General features: G+C 40.8%; 1 protein-coding gene across 7 annotated transcripts in view; it reads right to left on the minus strand.

The window, feature by feature from the left end:
• Nucleotides 1–15,070, minus strand: part of LOC112532533 — a 153,205-nt gene extending 138,135 nt beyond the window's left edge. For 2 of the 7 annotated variants that reach the window (XR_003075428.3, XR_005860490.2), the window contains exons 1-2: nucleotides 14,884–15,070; nucleotides 10,837–10,934 (exon numbers count right to left, since the gene is read on the minus strand). The gene's annotated coding sequence lies outside the window, so the exon portion shown is untranslated. Of the gene's footprint in view, nucleotides 1–10,836; nucleotides 12,951–14,883 lie in introns of those variants that run through there. The other 5 variants (XR_005860494.2, XR_005860489.2, XR_006939477.1 and 2 more) reach the window with 5 other exon arrangements.
• Between the last annotated feature and the right edge of the window lie 4,782 nt (nucleotides 15,071–19,852).

Here is a 19,852-nt window from a genome sequence, read left to right on the forward strand (position 1 = left end):
GACAACCCACAACAGTATTCTCATGTGGCTTCAGCCAAACGACGTGTCATTTTACCTCCTACTGTTCTGCTGTCAGCTGACCACCTCCACCTAGGAGGAAAATCAGAGATAAAGAGCGAAGCAGAGCTGCTGCTGCAGACCTTGGGAGAAAAAGGGGGCTGCCCTGGGGAGCAGCAGGATGGTGAGAAGTTGCCTGGGCACAGGGAGCAGGAACCAAAAAGAGAGGAGATAAAGATGTAATGAAACCAGTGGCAGCTTTAGGAAGAAACAACCCCTGGGAGCATCCCTGACAAGTTCAGTGGAAGTATGATTTTACTCTGATTATTGCTTTGGCACTTGCAAAGTCTAACACACAATAAAATCAGAACCCATTCTAAGGTGATGTGAACTAACAGAAACCACATAAACTTTTACCAGTTTCACCACAGCCCTTTGAATCTCTTTTTCAATAACATGAAAACACTGGAAATACCGATGAATTTTGATAATACAGTAGACCTTCTTTTGAAAGAGTCTGAGTTCTGGGACCATCCCCACTTCATTTGGAAATCCCACGTGGTATTTCCTCTACCTGCAGACACCATTATGTTTCTTTAATTTAATTAACTTCCAGTAAAGCTTCTCATACTAGAAACAATAAAAATCTTTCTACCATGTCAGTCTTCCTTCTTTAACACACACAGAGCACACACAGAAGCCTCAAGAAGGCTCCAGGCATTCTAAGAAAAAGAAATAACCAAATACTACCAAATATTTAATTTTCTATGCCGGAAATGAGAAACAGGTGTAATTAAAATAACACTTTTTAAATTAAGTGACCTCTCTTGACCAACCATCTGTGAATAATTCAGATTTTTTTCCCATTATTACTGTAAAATTAAAACTAGGGCATACAAATGACGAGATCCTCTTTAACTATCTTTAAGCACCAGCAATATATATTTTCCACCAGTTAAAATCCTTAATGATACCAAAAATCTGTCAAGCATAACTCCCCCAATTCATTTGCCTGAAACCATCAATATTTTATCATGCATTTGCAGTTGGCTTTAATTTAACAGTCCAGGTTACTAATCAAACAAAACACCCAAGTCATTAAAAGTTAGCGTGCCATTTAGAAAGTGCATTTCACGTTTATTAAAATATCTTTCATGGAGCCATTAGAAGGCTAAAGTTTTAATTACAATCAGATATTTAGTTCTACTTCAGTTATGCTTTTGGCACTCTCTTGCAACTGCCTTGATTAATCTTCCAGACAGAGCTCATCCATTACCTCCTGAAATTATTTTCCTCTTAACTTCTTCATAATTCATCTTTTTTCTTCCCCCCTCCAAACATGTAAAATGCATTAAAAAGGTGTGCACAATACCTGCCTGAAAGATAAGTCATTAGAAAGATTCCATTTCAAATGCAATTTATTCTCAAAAGTACCAAATAGCCATAATTCAAATAGATGTATTGAAATTGAAATGTAGGTTTTCTTGTCTTTGTTGTCATTTTAACTATTTTCCTACAGATGAGAGACTAATATGTACTGCTCTTTTTCCCATCTCAGTTTTTGAAATATACAGTTCAGCTGAATTTTGCCTGGGTAATTCTGAGGGCACCTCGAGCTCACACAGTCTCTGTCACAGCAAATTCCCTGTCTTTTCCATCCTTAATATGGTGGTCATTTTGCAATACGTTTTACCAAACTTCTGCAATGAGACCATTTCATTGGCTTTTCTCCATCCATTCTAACAAACAGTGTGTGTAAACTCAGTCAGTAGTAATGAGAAAATATTCTTCTTTTTGATTGTTATTTTAGATCTTCCACGTAACTTCAGCAACAGAAGATTACATTATGTTTTGCAAACATCCATCCTAAATAGAAATAAGAATTTAAAGAAAGACCAAGGGAGAAGATCTGGAAGAATGAAATCTGGCCCTGGAACCTCTCACCTCTCAAACTGAGTTATCACATTTTCTCTGGATTTGGAGTAGAGGCAGACTCAGACCCTCCAAACTCTACATTTGGGACCCATATTTCATTTTGCTTGCTTGTTCGCTCGAGATACGCCCAGCTTTGGATTGCATACACAAAAGCAAATCTTTGAACAAACCCTGAAGATGGCTGAAGACAGGTACTTTCATCTGCAACTTTGGATTCTTAGAAACTGTGGATTTTTTTTTTATTTATTTACTTTATTTCTGTGTGTGTGAAAAGACCCTTTTTCAAAGTTCAGTCTCATTTTCCAGGTTGAACGGGATCAGAGAGTGGACTTCCCTATTTCTGTTCCACAGCATCATCCTTTACGCCTTCTAAAACCTCAGAAAGTCTACTGTGGAACAGGCTGGAAAGATTCCACCAGGCCTTTGACCCAAATGGCAAGCTCTGCTCCACGCCTGCCTCTGCATGCATCCCTCAGGTCCCCCCACCTGGACAGTTTCCAGGCGACTCCTGGAGAACTGAAGGGCTCCCCAGGCTGCCCCACTACCCCATCCTTGCAGCTGGAGCACAGAGCCAGCCACCGGTGAGGTGAGACACAGCAGGAGGCCTGGCAGAGCACCAGGTGAACCCTTCATCTCCCACTCTTCTTCATCAGCTGGACACGGGGCCACATCTGCATACCCAAGTACAGCCTCTGTCCCGGAGCTGAACACAAACCAGTGTCTCTCCTACTACGGTGACTCCTCAACATAACAGCAAAGCACAGTATTTCAGTCTAGAAAAAGAGGAGGCTAGGAATAGCCTGGGTCAGTTAAAGCCTTCTACTCTCAGTGATACAATCAGCAAAACACACACCAGGAAAGCTCAGGAGGAGAAATGCAGACACATTTCAAGACAAAGCTGAGTTACTTAAGCAGCAAAACTGTGGGGCAGGGGGAGGGGGAGATGGTTGAAAAGCCTGTCTGTACTGCCCTGGTATGGCATTCTATGCATCATATTGAAAAGGCTGCCTGTACAGTCTTTTGCAGCAGACAGTACTGATTTCTTCCTTTAGAAATGATTAATTCCTTTTTAATTCATATTTTTATTGCTGAAAAATACAGCAAATTGTTTTAAACAGAGTTGTTGGTATTTTTCTTCATGTTCTTAACTAATACTTGAAGAATGAAGAGAAATGAGAGGGTGTAAGGAGGGGGGAAAGATGGAGAATTACAGGAAGAGATTAAAGAATTATATATTATATTACTGTTGTTGTTAGCAACCTTAGGTCTCTGATGAGAGAAACATACTACACATGGTCTGAGGAAATACAGCTATGGCAGCTCCATGTTTAAAAGAAAAAGGAAAGAAGCAGACTGGGCTGGAATCAATTTCAGATTTGGAGCTGGCCCTGCATTGACAAAATCTCAAGTTCAGTGTTAGAAAGAGGTCTTTTTAATATACACGTTTGGAATGTGAGAGGCCCTATTCTCCATGTGCTAAAAAGCAGGCTAAAAGTGTTTTCTGAGTTAAAACGCAGCAACATAGCACCATCTAGTGCCTGCTGTGAAAAGATGAAATGAGAAAAGGGAAAATGGTAGCAATTCCTGAAAACACCTTGAGATCATTGTTTCCTAAAATGAGGCCCTGCTGAAAAATAAGTCTTTAGATTATCTTAAACACACAAAACTGTGTGTGTGTTTGAAACTCTGAAAAAGCAGAGGGCAAAAGTTGTGGTTCTGCTACTGATGAGGCTGTATGGAATCTGCCTCAGGAGAAGGTTTGGTGCCATTGAACCTCTTAGACAGCTTTTGAGAGGAAGATTTCCTTTCCTTCCTTATTTCAGAGTCAGTGCTCTGATCATCATTACAGTTTGGGATCCTGCTGTTAGATTTGCTTCTAGGACTAACATTTCACTGAGCATTAAACCTAAATTACATTTAAGACTTCCTTCACATAGAACAGAAGGGAAAATTTCTGCAGGCGGTACCATTTGAGAGCAGCCAGTGCCATGCACATCACAGTACGTATGTCTTGAAACCCCATCTTCTGGAGTGCGGTGAGTTTTTCCACTGATCTCAATGGATGAATCCTTCCTTTCTTCCCATGGCACGTGCCAGAGGCTGACACGACAGGAGGCTTTGGGTACATTTTATGTACTGTGCTTTACCAAATTCACAGGTGTAACAAATAATGAAAGCTGTTGAAGCTATGGGCAGCATTAGAAGGCAAAACATATGAAGAAAATTGATCCTCTTTCATACATGGCTCAAGTATGGCCAGCTGACTGATGTGCTTCACCTAAGTGAAGCACAATCTTCAGGGAAGCATACTGATGTCTGTGTACAGATTGTTACATAGCTACAAAGTTGGAAAATACAGATTTCTCCAGAGCACAAAATTCTGCTGTCCCTTAAGAGGGTTGGGGCTTAAGAAGATGACACTTATTTGAACCACATATTATAATCATTGAGGTTTTTTGTGGGCATTTTTTTGTTGTTGTTGTTATTGGTTTTTTTTAAGCACTCTCATTTTCTTCTACATTGCTGAAAAAAGGGCTGCTGAACCAACTAAGAAATGGAAGTATTCCTGTTTATAGAGCATCTTTCCAATAGGGCTCTGTCAGTTCTAAGGCTCCATAAAAGTAAGAAATGCCATTATTAATGCTAACACTTCTAATAATAATAAACGTCAAGGAAGAAAAATGAACTGTAATAACTAGAGACCTACAAGATACCAGTTGCTCTTTAGCCATAGGTAAGATATATTAACAGGAGTTCTTCTTTCTTTACCTCTTATCTTTGGTGGTAGGAGTAAAGGGATACAACAAGAAAACAAGGGAAAGAGTCTAATGTGGAACTAATGTGACATTTACAGCTTATCATCTGATAATTATATCTGCGTGATATTTCCTTTTCTCTTATCTTTAATCTTCTTGCGTGCAGATTGAAAGACCTGCAGGGCAAGTCTCTTTCTTCATGTCTGTGTAGCATCTAGCACAGTGAGATCCCAATCCTCCCCCTGGCCTCCAGGAATTCATAAAATTAAAATAATCAAATGATAAGGGTCTCAGTGATAGACTAACCAAAGAATTTGGGCAACACGTTATTTAGTTTCTCAGCACCCCCAGGTACTTTGCCAGCTTGCAGAATCTAGACCCCTAGTAACACAGTGGAAGAGCTGGCATGGACAAAAGCAGTCAGCGTGGGTCATAGACCAGTGCTACTTCCTCACAAGGCATGCAGGTGTTAGTCGGGAAGCACAAATGGAACCCTGCAGATTTCACCTCTGTGGAACGTCTGCAGCTACTTCAGGAGCCTGATGATAAACTCAACAGAGATGTGAGCATTACCCTAAAGCATCTCTACTTCGCAGGAAGTCACACATTTACTGGATGGTTTATGTTGGCTCTGGTGGTACCATCGCTTACTGTCAGATTGGGTCTATGATATGAGGCCAGGGCACTACATTTATGCAATTATATTCCATGGCCCACGGCTTCTGCCTTCCTTAGGGCATACATGGACCTGCAAGTCTTGAGGTAGACATCTCAAGATAGAAACAGTAACAGAAAATGCAAGGCAGAGACAGACGATGAAGCCAGTGATCCATGAAGATGATAACTTGCTGTGTGGAGTGGGACTCTCCCCTCTGGTCTGGAATTCCTCTTCTAACACATGATGTTTTAGATTAATATTAGATTATATTAAATGCAATGTATTAGATAGATATATTGCATTTAATGCCAACTACAAGATCACTAAAGCTCCTATTTAGGTAACAGTCTACTGACAGAAGAGTAGCAGTGTAGTAGCAATTGAAAGGATGGAAATAAAAATAAAAGATGTCCACAAAATAATTTGACTTTTAAAGCAGTTAACAATTTGAGAAACTTTGAGTAGACAAGGACGGAACAGTCATACAGCACAAGTTGCACTGTAGAAAGCTTAAAATCAGTTCAGACCAGGCACAGAAGCACAGACTGATTTAAAGTTTCCAGTATACGTTGCCATTACAATGGGTCAAAACATCACCCTTTCTGCGTTTGATAACTCTAGCAGTGTACACAGTCACAGAACACAACGATTTCTAGCAGCAATTGAAACTTGCCATTTTCACCAGCTGGTATACAGTTACAAGAGCAAATTGACTGGATTTTAATAAATAAATAAATAAATGACAGTGGAGTGAGGTGACTTCTGCAGGAAAAATTCTGGAAGACAGAAGGACACGGGTCCATGGAGACTGCCCATGGAGAACTCCTATCTGTTGCACAGCCACTAATGCCACAGTGCAATGTGAAACCCAGAGAGCCCACAGCATGCCAACTGCCAGAATACATTGCAGATGCCAGATTAAGAAGTTATCAGTCAGACATCGATACGTGGCTCCAATGCTCCCAATTGCCTGACAGACCTCCACAGCGATTACACAAAACTCTATCCAGGAGTGCAGCATGACCAGTTCCTCGGGACAGGCCTTTGCACTAACATCCTAGGCTAACAGAGATAGCGCAACGTTCTTCCTGGACTTTCAGTAAAAGGTTTGGATACACATTATGTACATTTTATAGCAAGAATCATCGCTTCTAAAATCCAAGTAACTCACAGAAAGGAGTACGTGGCAGGACACTGAGAGCACGATGGGACACAGCCCGAGGCAGCACACAGCCCTGACTAACCTTCCTCTGGCCAAGGGGCATAACCCACCCACACTCCTTCAGACCTTTCCCACCTCTGATTTCTGTGATCCCAGCAATAACCTCCTGGCATTGATTCATACCGAGTGGCTATCCGGATACGTTAGAAGCACTTGCAGCGTTCCAGTAAAACGTGTATTTGAAGAAGCAATGAGGTGGTTACCAGCAGGTGGCCCAGCAAATTGGTTCATTTAATACCAGCAACTATCTGCTCCAGACTCTCAATTTTCCTTTTGTTATTGTTTGAGCAGTGGGGAACATCAGCTGAAGGACTCTATTGAACTAACACAGTACACAGTGTTGACTAAATGTCACAGAAGATGTTATTTCAGAGGTCAGAGACCACATCATGAACTTACAAGGAAGGTACATCAGAAGGGAGGACAAAGAAATCTTACAAAACAGAATCTTCTCTGAATGGCAGTCAATAAGGGGTCGTACAGAAGAGCTGACAGCAGAAAGGAATTCACAGTAAAAGATGGTCAGGAATACTAAGGCTGGTGAGGAGCCAGAGCGTAAGGAAACAACATAGGGACATTTAATTAGCCTGGAAGATATTTAGAATAAGAAAGAGAAGATCAGGTACATGGACATGCCAGCAACATTGTTTTAACTTGGTTATAAATCGTTGTTCATGGTTTGCTAATGTCAAGAAAGGAAACCAGTAATAGTACTAGACTGTATAATCAAAGTGAACAGTCAGCTAAGGTGATATTAATTGTATTTGACTGATGAGAAGGGGCGGGAGAGTGAATAGCTGGCAGAGGGAAAATGTAAAATTTGATGCCTGCTAAATGAGGCATGATGAATAATGGTTTTTCTTGTCAAAACCACTGCTAGATTCCCCTCAAGCTGTGAGCAGGTATTCAGGAACACGTGTCTAGGTTTAACCAAGGGTCTGATCCTTCTCCTCACAAAGGCAACAGAAATTGCTGTAACTGATGCAAATAGAAGCTGAAAAAGACCACAAGCTGAAATTCCTTTTATTTTACAAAATACGTGTCCAAAGCAAGTTAAAAACAATCCAGGGAGGGTATCTATTATCTTGCATGAACAGCCAGCAGTTGTTGACAGGAGTTAATAGCATTTTCCATGAAATTTGGCTTAATCTGGTTTTGTTGTTGTTGTTGTTGAAAACAATTTCTTTTCATGTATTTTAATAAGTAAGAGTAAGCAGAATTTCTGACAAAATACTCTGTAACTAAAGCATTAAAAGTGGATCGCAGCTAAATAAAATAACATGGCAACAACGTAAGTAATTCAGATCTTAGGATAAGGTTATTCAGAGAGTTAATAGCAGTGGTTTGTGCCAATCTTATTTGCCTCATCTTTACAGAGATTGCTCAGCTGTTAACATCCTCCTTTTATGGGAGAAGTTGTCCTTTTTCAGCGTGTGCATGAGGTTGAATTGCACTTTTTTTTTCTTTTTTGAAGCAGTAGCAATTAGAGCTGTCTGATACAGTCTAAAACTGCTCTCAGTTTTCTTTTAATTGTAGAAAATCAGGACATTTTCTGTCATCATTATACTAAAATGAATTTGTGTCAGGACAACTGCTAAATCACCACTCTCTTCAGCTTGCTTGTTATACTGGAGAAGATTCTGTCCAATTATTTGGGCAACAGCCCCTGGGGTTATGCATGGAGACTTACTGCATGTAGCAAGCCACTAAACATGCTTAAAGTCAGAAGCATAGCAGAGAGGTGCTATAAAAGCACTGGCGCCTGAGATTCATTCTCTCTAACTCCCTTTCAGACATATTTCCTGTATCATTGCCAAAGCAAACAGACTGTATGTTTAACAGCAAGCTGCAGAAATTAAGCATAGGCATAGAACAAGAAGGCACATCATGATGATGAATTTTTCACTGAACAGACCCACAATGCCAAATTAGTCCTACTGAAACCAGTGAAGAAAGGGATGAGAAGTAAGGGCTCTGTGGTAAAGATCATGCAGGGAGGCCATGTGCTCTCAACATCCAAAATTTTAAAGTAAAGATCAGAAAGGGCCTCAGCCAGCCATTCCAGTGCAGTTTCTTGTATCTGTTTCAAAGCATCTGTTACTGGCTACCTGTGTCTATGAAACAAACGAATCTAGCGACAGCCTGACTGCTGTGTTCCAGGTACACAAAAGAAAATCTATGTTTTGAGAGATACAGAAGTTGTATTCTGGGTCTACTAAATCACAGGACTGGAAGTGAGACCATACCACCAGAATTCAGGCCCAGCTTCAAACTTTCCCTAGATCTGGAGGATCTGAGAGCCAACATTCTAATTTAGGTCCATCTTTGGCTGGAGTTAAGATTGAGTAATGGTATCAAGGATCAGCAAGGTCTGCTGATGAGTTATTCTGATGGCATCTAGATTACGACAGTACATAGCCACTCATTTATATCTCTGAAAGCAGTAAGCAGGCCTGAAGACCTTACAGAGCTCTTTGAATCCTTGCAAGCAAACTAAGGACCAAGTAGAGGTCAGGCTGAAGGGGAATTTGAGTGCCTATCAGGACTTAAGTCCAGCATCATCCTTGCAATGTAAATTCAGAGGTGCTACCAGTTATAATTTAGAGCTACTCAGTTGATCCCAGGAAATCTTGAGTTTGATGGCTTGCCTTTGCAACCCTGTCACTAACCAGGACTTTCTAGCCAGAGTTTTGCTATACTGCTGGAGAGCTCGGGAGCTGACCTCTCCTGGGATTACACTCACTGCAGAGGCTTCAGGCTACTGCTGCTGCAAAGGTCCTGTAGCCATCCTTCCCCCTTCACACACACCTACTGTGATACATTCATGACTCAAACACACCTACAGCCACAAGCACTGCCTAAACACTTCATCTGCTCCCTCCCTCAGACACAGCTTGCACAGCACCTGCTGAGATGATCTGATGCTCACCCTGCCATCAGGAAAACCAGCAGCAGCAGGTTTGCAGATGACCTGGAAGCACCTACCTCCTGCCCACCCATACTGGGAGAGATGTCAGATCAAGCTCTAGCCTGGATGTGTGCCAGAGGAGGAGTCTGGCTTTTGGGACAGTGTTTGAACAATTGAAGAAACAGAAGCATGTGTGGACCACATGCAGTCTGTAGATTACCACTCAGTCCACAGTCATGCATAATTCAGAGAGAAGACGCTGCATGCTATTAAATCCTTTTATGTGACAAAGCACATAGTGTTGAAAGAACAAGTAAATAGTTACTCATGCTTCCTACCCGAGTAGTAAACAATTTGAGGGTTCGATTTCTCCTATCCTGGGAAGGTTTTTGTTTTGTTTTGTGTTGGTATCTTCTAAATATTCAATTTCCAAACAGGAATGTTTGTGGAAGTAAAATTGCAAGCGCTGGAGTGACACAAGCAAGCTCCACATAGACTTCTAAGCAGCCTTCATCCCAGCCCAAAATATCCCTGCTGGTCCTACGCAAAAGCTGCCAGCTTCATACAACTTCCTGCTGTTGATGTGACCTTTCAGGGATGCTACAGCTGAAGCGAATTACAGAAGAGTTCAGTATGCCTCAAACGTACACTAGGAAGAAAGCACAGTTGTGCGTGTTGTTCAGGAGGGAGCAAAGTGTTATTATATGTCTGCTTTGCTGGAAACCAGCCCTTCATTTCTCTCTAGCAACAGGGTCTCCTATTCTGTGTTTGGTTCTGCAAGTTGTATACAGCGCTTTGTTTGATAACATCATTATAAGAAACAAACAACAAGGAGCTTGTTCTCCTTTGGTTTTGCCCTTTGCCCTTTCTCAGCCCACATCCCTGTGGGGGGGGGGGAGGGGGGAAGAGAGATTTTTTTCCACTATTGCCTTAAATCGATTTTAGCATGGATGCCCCATAATCAAAGAGATGCTGAAGTTGACAAGGACCCTTTGCATGTCATCTAGTCCAACCCCTGCTTTCATGCAGATTTCTAAACTCTATTATAAGCAGATAAAAGCAGAACATAGTCAGGAGACATTCCACCACTGCACTTTTCAAAGGATTCAGGAGTCTTTCAATCCTACTAATTTTTTCCATATGCTCTGTCTTTTTTTCCACCAGACAAAAAAAGGTGTCCTCATACAGCCCTATGAGGACAAGAAACAGTCAGGAGCTTCTACGGTAAACATGCGGTGCCTTTGAGAGCTACTTTTGCTCTGAAGATTAAGAAGCAGACACAAATGAAGCATTTGTAAATGCAGGTATCTGTTAGCACAGCAGTAATATTAATGGTAATACAGCTAATGGTTGTACTTACACTAGTTGTCTTCTCACAGAAACGCCATTTGAAGTAACTTTTGTACGTGGAAATCTGCAGACTTTGCAGCTGCCTTCACCTGAGAAACTTTGATGCAGCTTGAAAAAAAAAACAAGAGCTTTCCATATAAAAGATACTCTACACATATAAGACAGCTTGTGCTGAAAGGCAGCCAGAGCTAGAGTTCCTGACCAAAGTGCTGCAGGAAGTGCACTGCCCTCCACACCTGAGGCCCACCCCTCCCCCCTGGGTGAACACAGGTGTGCAGACACTTCTGTGCTCACACAGGTGTGGGCTTGCCCTTGTAGAGGAGCTTGGTAGATGAAGAGCTCTCATCTGCAAAATTTAGGAGATTTACTGATTTTTACATATTACCTCAAGAAAGCCAAACAAAACGTTTGCCAGCTTTATATCATAAGCAAACACTACACCAGTCTGAGGTAAGAAAGGAGTAGGAAGGCAATGTCAATATAAGCTGTGCCTGAAAAATTGGCTAGCGAAATCAGCGTAGCCAAATTGTAAGCCTTCCCACCCGCACACAGCAGAGGGCTGTGTTGTGCTTAGAAGAGCTAGAGCTAACAGCTGGGAAGCTTCTTCAGAGTAGCAGAAAAAGCAGAGGCTCTGAACAGACAGAATTATTCCCCGGGCTGCTGTAGGAAGGGGAAGCATCGGGAAGGACTGTTCAACCTCCCGGCCTTCCCTCCTCAGAGCACAGAGATACTTACATCACTTCTGCTCCACCCCAGTAACTCGCAGTAAAACAGGAGCATTTGGCCGTGCAACCCCTCTTCCCCCTGAACAAGCTTACCTCTCCTTTGGCCTTGCCCAACTTTAATTAGGAACATCAATAATTTTGCTACACTCATTTATCCCAGGAGAGAGGGGCCACGCTCTTTGCTGCCACTGTGTAAATCAATTACTTGCTCTATACTGAGAAGTACATGCAGTTCTCCTTGCTCCATTACAAAAGGGATGTATCAGCATCAGGAGCATTTCTGGACAAATGTCACAGATGGTTAGAAACCCAGGAAGCACAGAGCAAGTGCAGTGAGATGGGGCTTTTACCTAAGAAAAAAAGTAGGAGCTTTTATAGATCCTTTAAAACAACAAAAATATTGTGTACTTGCTAAGGTACAAAATATTTTGCTCAGGGATATAGTGCAGGATATTCTGAGATAGACAGTATGCACAGTTGCTATAACAATGCCAGGAATGCTGCTGCTATAGCATTAAAACTGCAGATATTTGTGATGAAGTTAGGTCCGTAAGCAAAGAGGTAGCCATTTTGAAGGCCATAGTGAGCAGGACCTTAAGGTCAGATCAAATGCTTTTACTTTTTCAGGGAGAAGGGGGAAAACAATAAAGACCTGCAGGATTTGAGCAAAGGAATAACATCATTAGCACTGCATCACACTCAGTGCGAGCAACTGCCCAGCACCAATTCTGCTATCCCAAAATGCATTCAGTTTTGCTGTGATGATAAAAATAATAATAATAAAAAAAAACCAGCCTGTGTCAATATGTATAAGAGCTCTTTTTCACCTCTCATATGACTGAGCACATGCAGCTGACCTACTACTGGAGAGGTACTCATTTAAGGCCTTGCTCTTCTGTTCCCAGCATATCTTGGGAGACATTATTCTCATTTCCTTGCTGTAGTGTGTCAATACTCTGGAGAAATGACAAGCTGTGTGGTCTAGACAAACCTACTAGTGAGCAAGTAGCAAGCTGCTTCTCATGTATTTTTGAGATGTAGTTTTTGGTGCCTCCTGGAGTTTTATCAAGGGGACTCACTTCAAAAAATGCCGTATTAGGCAGAACATTAGCAAAGATGAGTTCAGTCTTAACTGCATTCACTGTCTCAGGACACCACTGCTACTTTCATTGTTTGAGACACCCAAATATTGACTGATTTTGTACAGGAACGATGTGTGTAGGAAACTATTTAGAGGAGGAAGAGGCTCACTCTCGTAGGTGCAGCAACTCCAAGTAAGGAGATTCACTCAGCATGTTCCCAATTGAGTCACAAAGTCCCCTGCTCAGGGTAAATGATAGATGGGCCATGAGTCACAACTGTCATACTCCATTTTAAAGATTTGAATCCTTATGAGTGCAATTGAGACAGAAGCACGACAATGCTAGCCTTGAAGCACTGGAATTAACCCTCACTTTTCTGTGGGAGACCTCAGTGATCACCAAATTTTAACAATTTGCTGTCATTTAGACCCGTCTATCTTGTTGCATTATTTCAGTTGACTGAATTAGCAGCTGGATCCCTTTTGATTTCCTGTACTTCAAGTAAAATCTGGGAATGGGGATTACTACGAATAGTAATGACCTCATCAGAGTAAAAATTTGTTAGGGTGCACTTCAAGAATTTGCCCAAAAAATCATACTTATTTTTCCGCCATCTGAAAGACATGGTGGGTCTCATTGAAGAGGCACAAACCAACATCCAAAGTCTCACCTAGGAAAGTGTGGTCCTCTTTTCTCAAACAAAGCTGTTCCATTCGTGTCAGCCTGATAAAAGCAATGGTATTCTAATACAAGTAAATTAATCTCACATTGGCACAATTCAGCAAATATTTGCAATGCAATGTTCATTGTTAATTACAAGCTTAATTGGTTGTTGATTGTGACATTTTATTTTATACACTTGGCTTTGCTGTAACCTCAACATATATTATTATGCTGACAAGACATGAGCTTGCACGTGTTGTCTGTCTGCCTCCAGAAAATATCAGCTTTAGGACAAACTACGAAGTTCACAGTTGCTGAGCTAATTGTCCCCCCATGTTGAGCTCAGAAGCTACTAAGCATTTAAAATAATGGGCTCTGGCCAGCTTAGATTCAATCCACTCTTCACATTGCATCACATGCTGGTGATCCCTGTGCAGGTAGATATGTAGATTGCCTGAGGGTATCTGGAACGCTGAAGATGGAACAGTGAGATAAAACACCTCCTAGACTAGGCATGAAGCCACCATGTAATTGGAGCATGGTAACTAGACATAAACCTGACTTGTGCTGGCTTTGGTCAGTCACAGCAGTGACTGCAGAGGTGTGCTGTGGTCCAAGTGCACAAACAATCAACCCACACCTGCACATCAACACAAAAGCACATTTCTTTAAAACTACTGGATTGTAAACATCAGGGTACGTAGCCGGACAAAAAGCTGAGGGATCCTCCTTTCTGAGCTCTTTTCTGGTGTTGTCCAGCCTCCCTACTAAAAACTGATCACAGCTATACCTTCCTCCAACTGGTTCCTCTCAAAAAATCCAAGCTGCTCTCAGCTGCTGTGCAAGTAATGTCCTTCTTTGGCTCCACAACCTCCTGGGACCGCACAGGGGCTGGAATATAGCTGTGGAGGCCATGAAGTAGATTTATATGGGATTGTACAAAGCTACAAGAGTAGATCTTTGCTCTCTCCTCATACCAAATATCTTCAGCAACAAGAGTCAGCAATCTGGTTGTCCAGGCCTTCTCTGACATTGAGGGGAAACCTCCTTCATCATCCAAAATCTGCGGACTGGAGTAGGTAGTAAGTAATCAGGAGTAACGTCACAGCAGATCAAGGCAGGCCAACATGCTGAAGTCTGCTTTGCACACCAGCTGAGCTACAAGGTAGTCTACAACTAGTACCCTACATTTCTTTCCAGACCAAAGTATCTACAAACATCCTTACCAAACAAATTCAACACAAGTGTGTTGAGATCACCATTTCTCAACATCCTCAGATGATATTGAGAAAGCTAAAAGGGAACTGGGTAAGCAAACAGGGAAAGGAAAAAAAGTTGTTATTCTGTAGGATATGTTAAAATGAAACTGGAATATAGAAGGAATATTATCCGTAAGCTAAAATACTGAGGTACTTGCCTCAAAAGCCTTCCTTAAAAAAAAGGAAAAGTTAAAGCAACCAAAGGTTTAGAAAAATGAGCTGTACCAGGAAATAGATTTTCAGCATCGCCAGGAAGGGCATAAATTTAACAGTATGGGAGGGAACTGAAAGGGAAAAGAGTGAGCAGAGCAGAAAGAGGAACACTCACAGATCACAAGTGGAAGGATAATGGAAAAGAGCAGTCTTGTCAACCTTCATCTTCATAAAAACATGGATTATGTCTCCAAAATGTTGTTAAATAATTAGAAGAAAATAAAGAAAATAAAAACTGCAGGCTTTCAAGACTGAAAGGACTTCTTTCTTTTTCCCCTTAAATAAAGAACGGGTTTAACCTCATTTTGTTTATTAAATATTTTGATTATTTGTAGAGACTGAGCTGGGTGTGCCTTGCTTGGCACTGGGTTGCAATATAAACAAAATCCAGCTGTGACGCATGAAAAATCTAGGAGCAGTAGAGAGCATAATGTCTCTAATTAATGTCTGTTTGGACGTAAAATGAGGCACTGGAGACTCCAGATGAACCCTAGAGTAGCCGTGTAGCTGAGTATAGTAAAAGGTCTTATCTTTTGGAGGTAGAAACTAAATTTTCAAAACTAACTTTAGGAAAATGCATTGTTTTAAGAAATAATTGGATTTCTAGAGGCTAATGAAAGCCAAGAATCCCACTGGAAAGACACACTCTCACAATTTATCAAGTATTTATTCCATCCTTTAGAAATGCTTTTGTTCCCTGGAGGAAAGTTTTGAATACTCAGCTTAACATGTTGTTTTTACCAAAACTGGAAGAGTTAATATCAGTAGAAGGAAAGAGCGTGTAGACCCAATCTGAGTATCCAGTACTAGGAGAAATTTTCATTATGCTCAAAGAGATCGTGTTTACCACTGGTATAGGTCTGTACAAATTAAAAATCTGTGATATTTTTCCTTCTCCTGATTACCCCCTGGTTCCTCAGCTGTTTCCAGGTTCCCCAGTAAATTAGTGGGAATGGAGCTGCAGTGGATGTTAAGCACTGGAAACCGTGCTCCCTACATTTCTAGGGCATGCGACAGTTGAACCCTCCACTTTTTGGTTGTGTTCCACAGTGCCAACTATGTAACCACATGAACAGTCAGCAGAAAGTAGGGTCTCATCTGGAGGAGCACCAGGTGGGTGATAGAATGAAAGCCCAAGCTGATTCAGTACAGGGTGGGGTTTCCTATGGCTTTGAGAGGACTGAAACTTCATCTCAAAGCTAATGGAAACAAGCGCTACTTGGAACCAAGTCCTACTGGAACATCTTTCAGAGAATGCAAAGGGCTTTCTCCACTCAACTCCCTTAATGCAGCCTAAAGTGCAATCTAAGCCGTGAGAAGCTTTCAAGACAGTTTGCCAGAGAGATACTCACTACGAAGTACACTAAATGGACTTTAATCAGAAAATATACTTTAATTTTATTCTTCGTTTACATTCAACATATCTAGCTGCCCTAAATAAGACAGTTAAAAACAAAAAACAAAAACAAAAAAAAAAAAAAATCACATGGAACTACATCCAGCAGTCATAGCTCAGGTTATCTGCACTCTACGTAAACAAGAGGTGATAGGCATGGATTGACTTGTGTTTCTTAAGAGTCTAAAGCACATCACGTTCTCTATAGGTTCTCTGTTTTGGTGTTTTGGTACCCTATTTGGGCAAAAAGAGTTATACTTCCTTTCAAGATCATGAATTCTTGAGGAAAGGGATTCCCCTGTCCTGCAGGTTATACTGGATGCAGAACTCACTAAGTCATGGTTGGCAGTGGGCCAAGTGAAACAGGGCAGTATACCTTTCACAGTTCTTGGTCTCATGCAGAGCTGAGCTGTTTGACCAAGTGTTTAGCATCAGGAGCTCTCTGTTGATTTGCCTTGAGGACAGAGATCTCCAGCATTAGAGCTTTCAAACACACACACTTCATCAGTGCTGAGTTCACTTTATAGAGTCATCCACACTCAGTGCAAGAAAAATACAAATGTTTACACTTTGAGAAGAGATTTTTACCTGTTTTTCCACAAATACTCAGCTCTACTTCAGCAGATTTAGGTGGATTAAGGTTTGAATTTTAAGCACAATTTACAGAGGGAGAATGAATAAGTGTTAAGTGGGCTGCACTCATCACAACACAAAGCTGCTTTCTCCAGAAAGTTCAGACACCCCAAGGTGAAATCCAGACACTTTGTACAGCAGTGACATTGAACCCACTGATTTGAATTGCGATTTCTCAACATTCTGACAGGGATAGTTACCACTGCTAGTACCTGTTACTTAACCTGTGCACAAATTGAACAGAGCTAGGTAATTTAAGAAGAAAAGGAATTAAGAGCACTTACTCAAGACAAAGACCTTGTTCTCTACTCACAGCTATGTTGTTGCTATGCTACTGTCATTGAGATTGGCTTAGTTTCAGCTGAGACAGAATTGTTTTCTTCAGTGTCTTGTATGATGGATGCTGTGTTTTGGTTCTAGGAGAAAAACAGTGTTGATAACACAACAATGTTTATAGTTGCCGCTAAGCAGTGCTGTACAGAGCCAAAGACATTCACAGCAAAGGGCCATAGGAGATGGGAGGGAACAGAATTAGGACAGCTGATTTAAACTGGCCAAAGGAATATTCCATACCATATGACATCATGCAGAAAGAGTTTTGAAGGGGGTGGCAGCTCATCTCACTCCCTTCTGCTGTTCAGGGAGCTGGCTGGGCATTGGTCAGGGAGTGGTGAGCAATTACTTGTGCATCACTTGTTATATATACATTTATATATATATATATATATATATATATATATATATATATACAGTAATAACTATTATCCTTTTTTTTCCAGGTGGCCACAGCAAAGGCACTATTTCTTTATCAAATCCTGAAGGAAAAGTTCTTGCAGCATGGAAAGCTCTCAGGGAAAAAAGAAGCTCCATTTTGAATAAAAAACAAGTCATTTTTATATCACACACACAAGAAGTAGTAGGACATCATCACTCAGAGCAGCCAATATATGCTGCTAATTTTTATTCTATCTTCTAATTAAAATCACCAAGTGTAAAAAGAATCTTATCTGCTACTTGAATCTATATACCTTACACCACTTTTGTTTTTTTGTTTGTTTTTTTTTCCCCCTTCCCTTGGAAAATGGGCCTTTTATCACTAAATATCAGAAAACCACCCAGGGATTCTGTGGAATTTGTAGACTTTGCAAATTTTTATGACAACCTGCAGTTTTCCTCACTTCAACACACAAAGCTCCATTCTCAGCTTCAGAGAACAGCTATATCAATATAATGTGCCCACTCAACCTCCCTGCAGCTTCATTTCCTTACCCCCATCAGAGAGCCTGGGTAGGTACTCAGTTCCATTTTCCATCTCCAGTTTTTTCCTGCTTCACAAAGAAAATATCCCAGCTCTGGAGATCTCAGCCCTGGCTCTGCCTTCTCCCAGCTTCACCAGTCAAAGTGAACACGTCTGCCAGGAAGGACAGCATTTTGGGGAGTAGAAGAGTAATATTTCCCTGGGGGTTTTCATCTTATCCATCCCCAAACACATTTCATGGTCACTCAAACATCCCTTTTGAAATCTGCTGATTTAATTAAGGGCTCCTGATATTCTTTTTTTTTTTTTTTTTTTTTTTTTTAAATAACTGCTATGCTGCACTTCCATTCTATGTGAGAGTAAAGTGACTTGGGAAGCATCATATATCTGATCAGAAGCTATCTTCCCTTGCCATAACAGCACATGTGCTTTAATAGCTCTGGATATAACATGCAGAAATTCCAAGCTGCTTCCTTTTACTTTGGACATTGCATGTAAAGTGTTTGTTAGGATGCGTGACTAGCATCCCATAAGGGAAGAAGACTGTTAAACAATATTTCATGCTCTAGTGGTTGCAGTGTTGAGAGCAAAAAATGATCAAGTTTTTAACTGATGAGGCTACGTGACCCATTTGCCTCATATTCGGTGGCTTTATGACACATGCTCTCACCTCTTTGATAAGAATCTCTTCCCTTCCCTATCTTCTGCTCCACCCATAACCTGGCATGGATCAACAGTATATTTCAAGGGCTGTCCATGGTCCCAAGGGAGCATAGAATGGAGTGCACAGCATCACGGAAGATGTATTTGTCCATAGGCTGCATTTCTTGCTATACTATGTACAAGTGAATGGACAGGGTTTATTTTGGAGAAACAGGTAGATTAATAAAGCAAATAAACAAATAAATAAATAAATAATCTCTCTCTTATTTTGAGAAAGTCATGAGATCTGGGCCTGATTGGGAGTTAAATCTGGTCTGTGGTAACTATGATGACTGAAAAGAAACATGAAGATGCCATGCCAAGGATTTACTCAGGTTATGTGGATGAGGCTTCCTGTGAAACCACACACTCACCTTACCCAGCAAGGTCATTCGAGGCACTGAAAGTAGTAATTACCTTGTCTTGAAGATAATCTTTGTGAATGGAATACCTATATTGAATTCTTACTTTGAATTTAAGGAAAGACAAATTAGGGTGCCAGTTCCTCAAAAAAATTACAATAAAAATCTGAGCACAAATGGCTCTAAAGCAGAAAAGGAGAATATGGGTAGCAAGAAAGTAACTTAGGAAACTGCAAGCTGTTTATTGACCTCAGATAAAAAGGGGAAGTGTACAGAAGACAATCTGGGTCATAGTACCAAAGATGAGTACAAAATAATAGCAGGAGTGTCGATGGACAAAATGAGGAATGGCAAGACAAAGTCAAATGTAACTAGGAAGGAACACTAACAGGAATACTTCAGCAGTTAGTGGGACAGGAAATTTAGAATAGGAACAGGAATTAAGAAGACAAAAGTAATCAGAAAATGCCACATGTCCAAAATATTAAATTACATCATATAGGAGACTACGGTAGATAGAAATACTGGCAGAATGCAGATCACTGATATCATATCAACAACAAAAGGGGTAAAAATGCATACAGCAGAGTAACTCGGGTATTTAAAAAAAAAATACATATTTGAAAAGTAAATAAAATCAGTGAAATAAATGCAGATTAGTTGAATTTTTAACTCAAAAGGCCCATTTGGACGAATAGGTTATTTAGACATTTTTTTCATACTCATAGGGCAT

The sequence above is a fragment of the Gallus gallus genome, chromosome 5 (assembly GCF_016699485.2).
Source record: "Gallus gallus isolate bGalGal1 chromosome 5, bGalGal1.mat.broiler.GRCg7b, whole genome shotgun sequence".
NCBI lineage: Eukaryota > Metazoa > Chordata > Aves > Galliformes > Phasianidae > Gallus > Gallus gallus.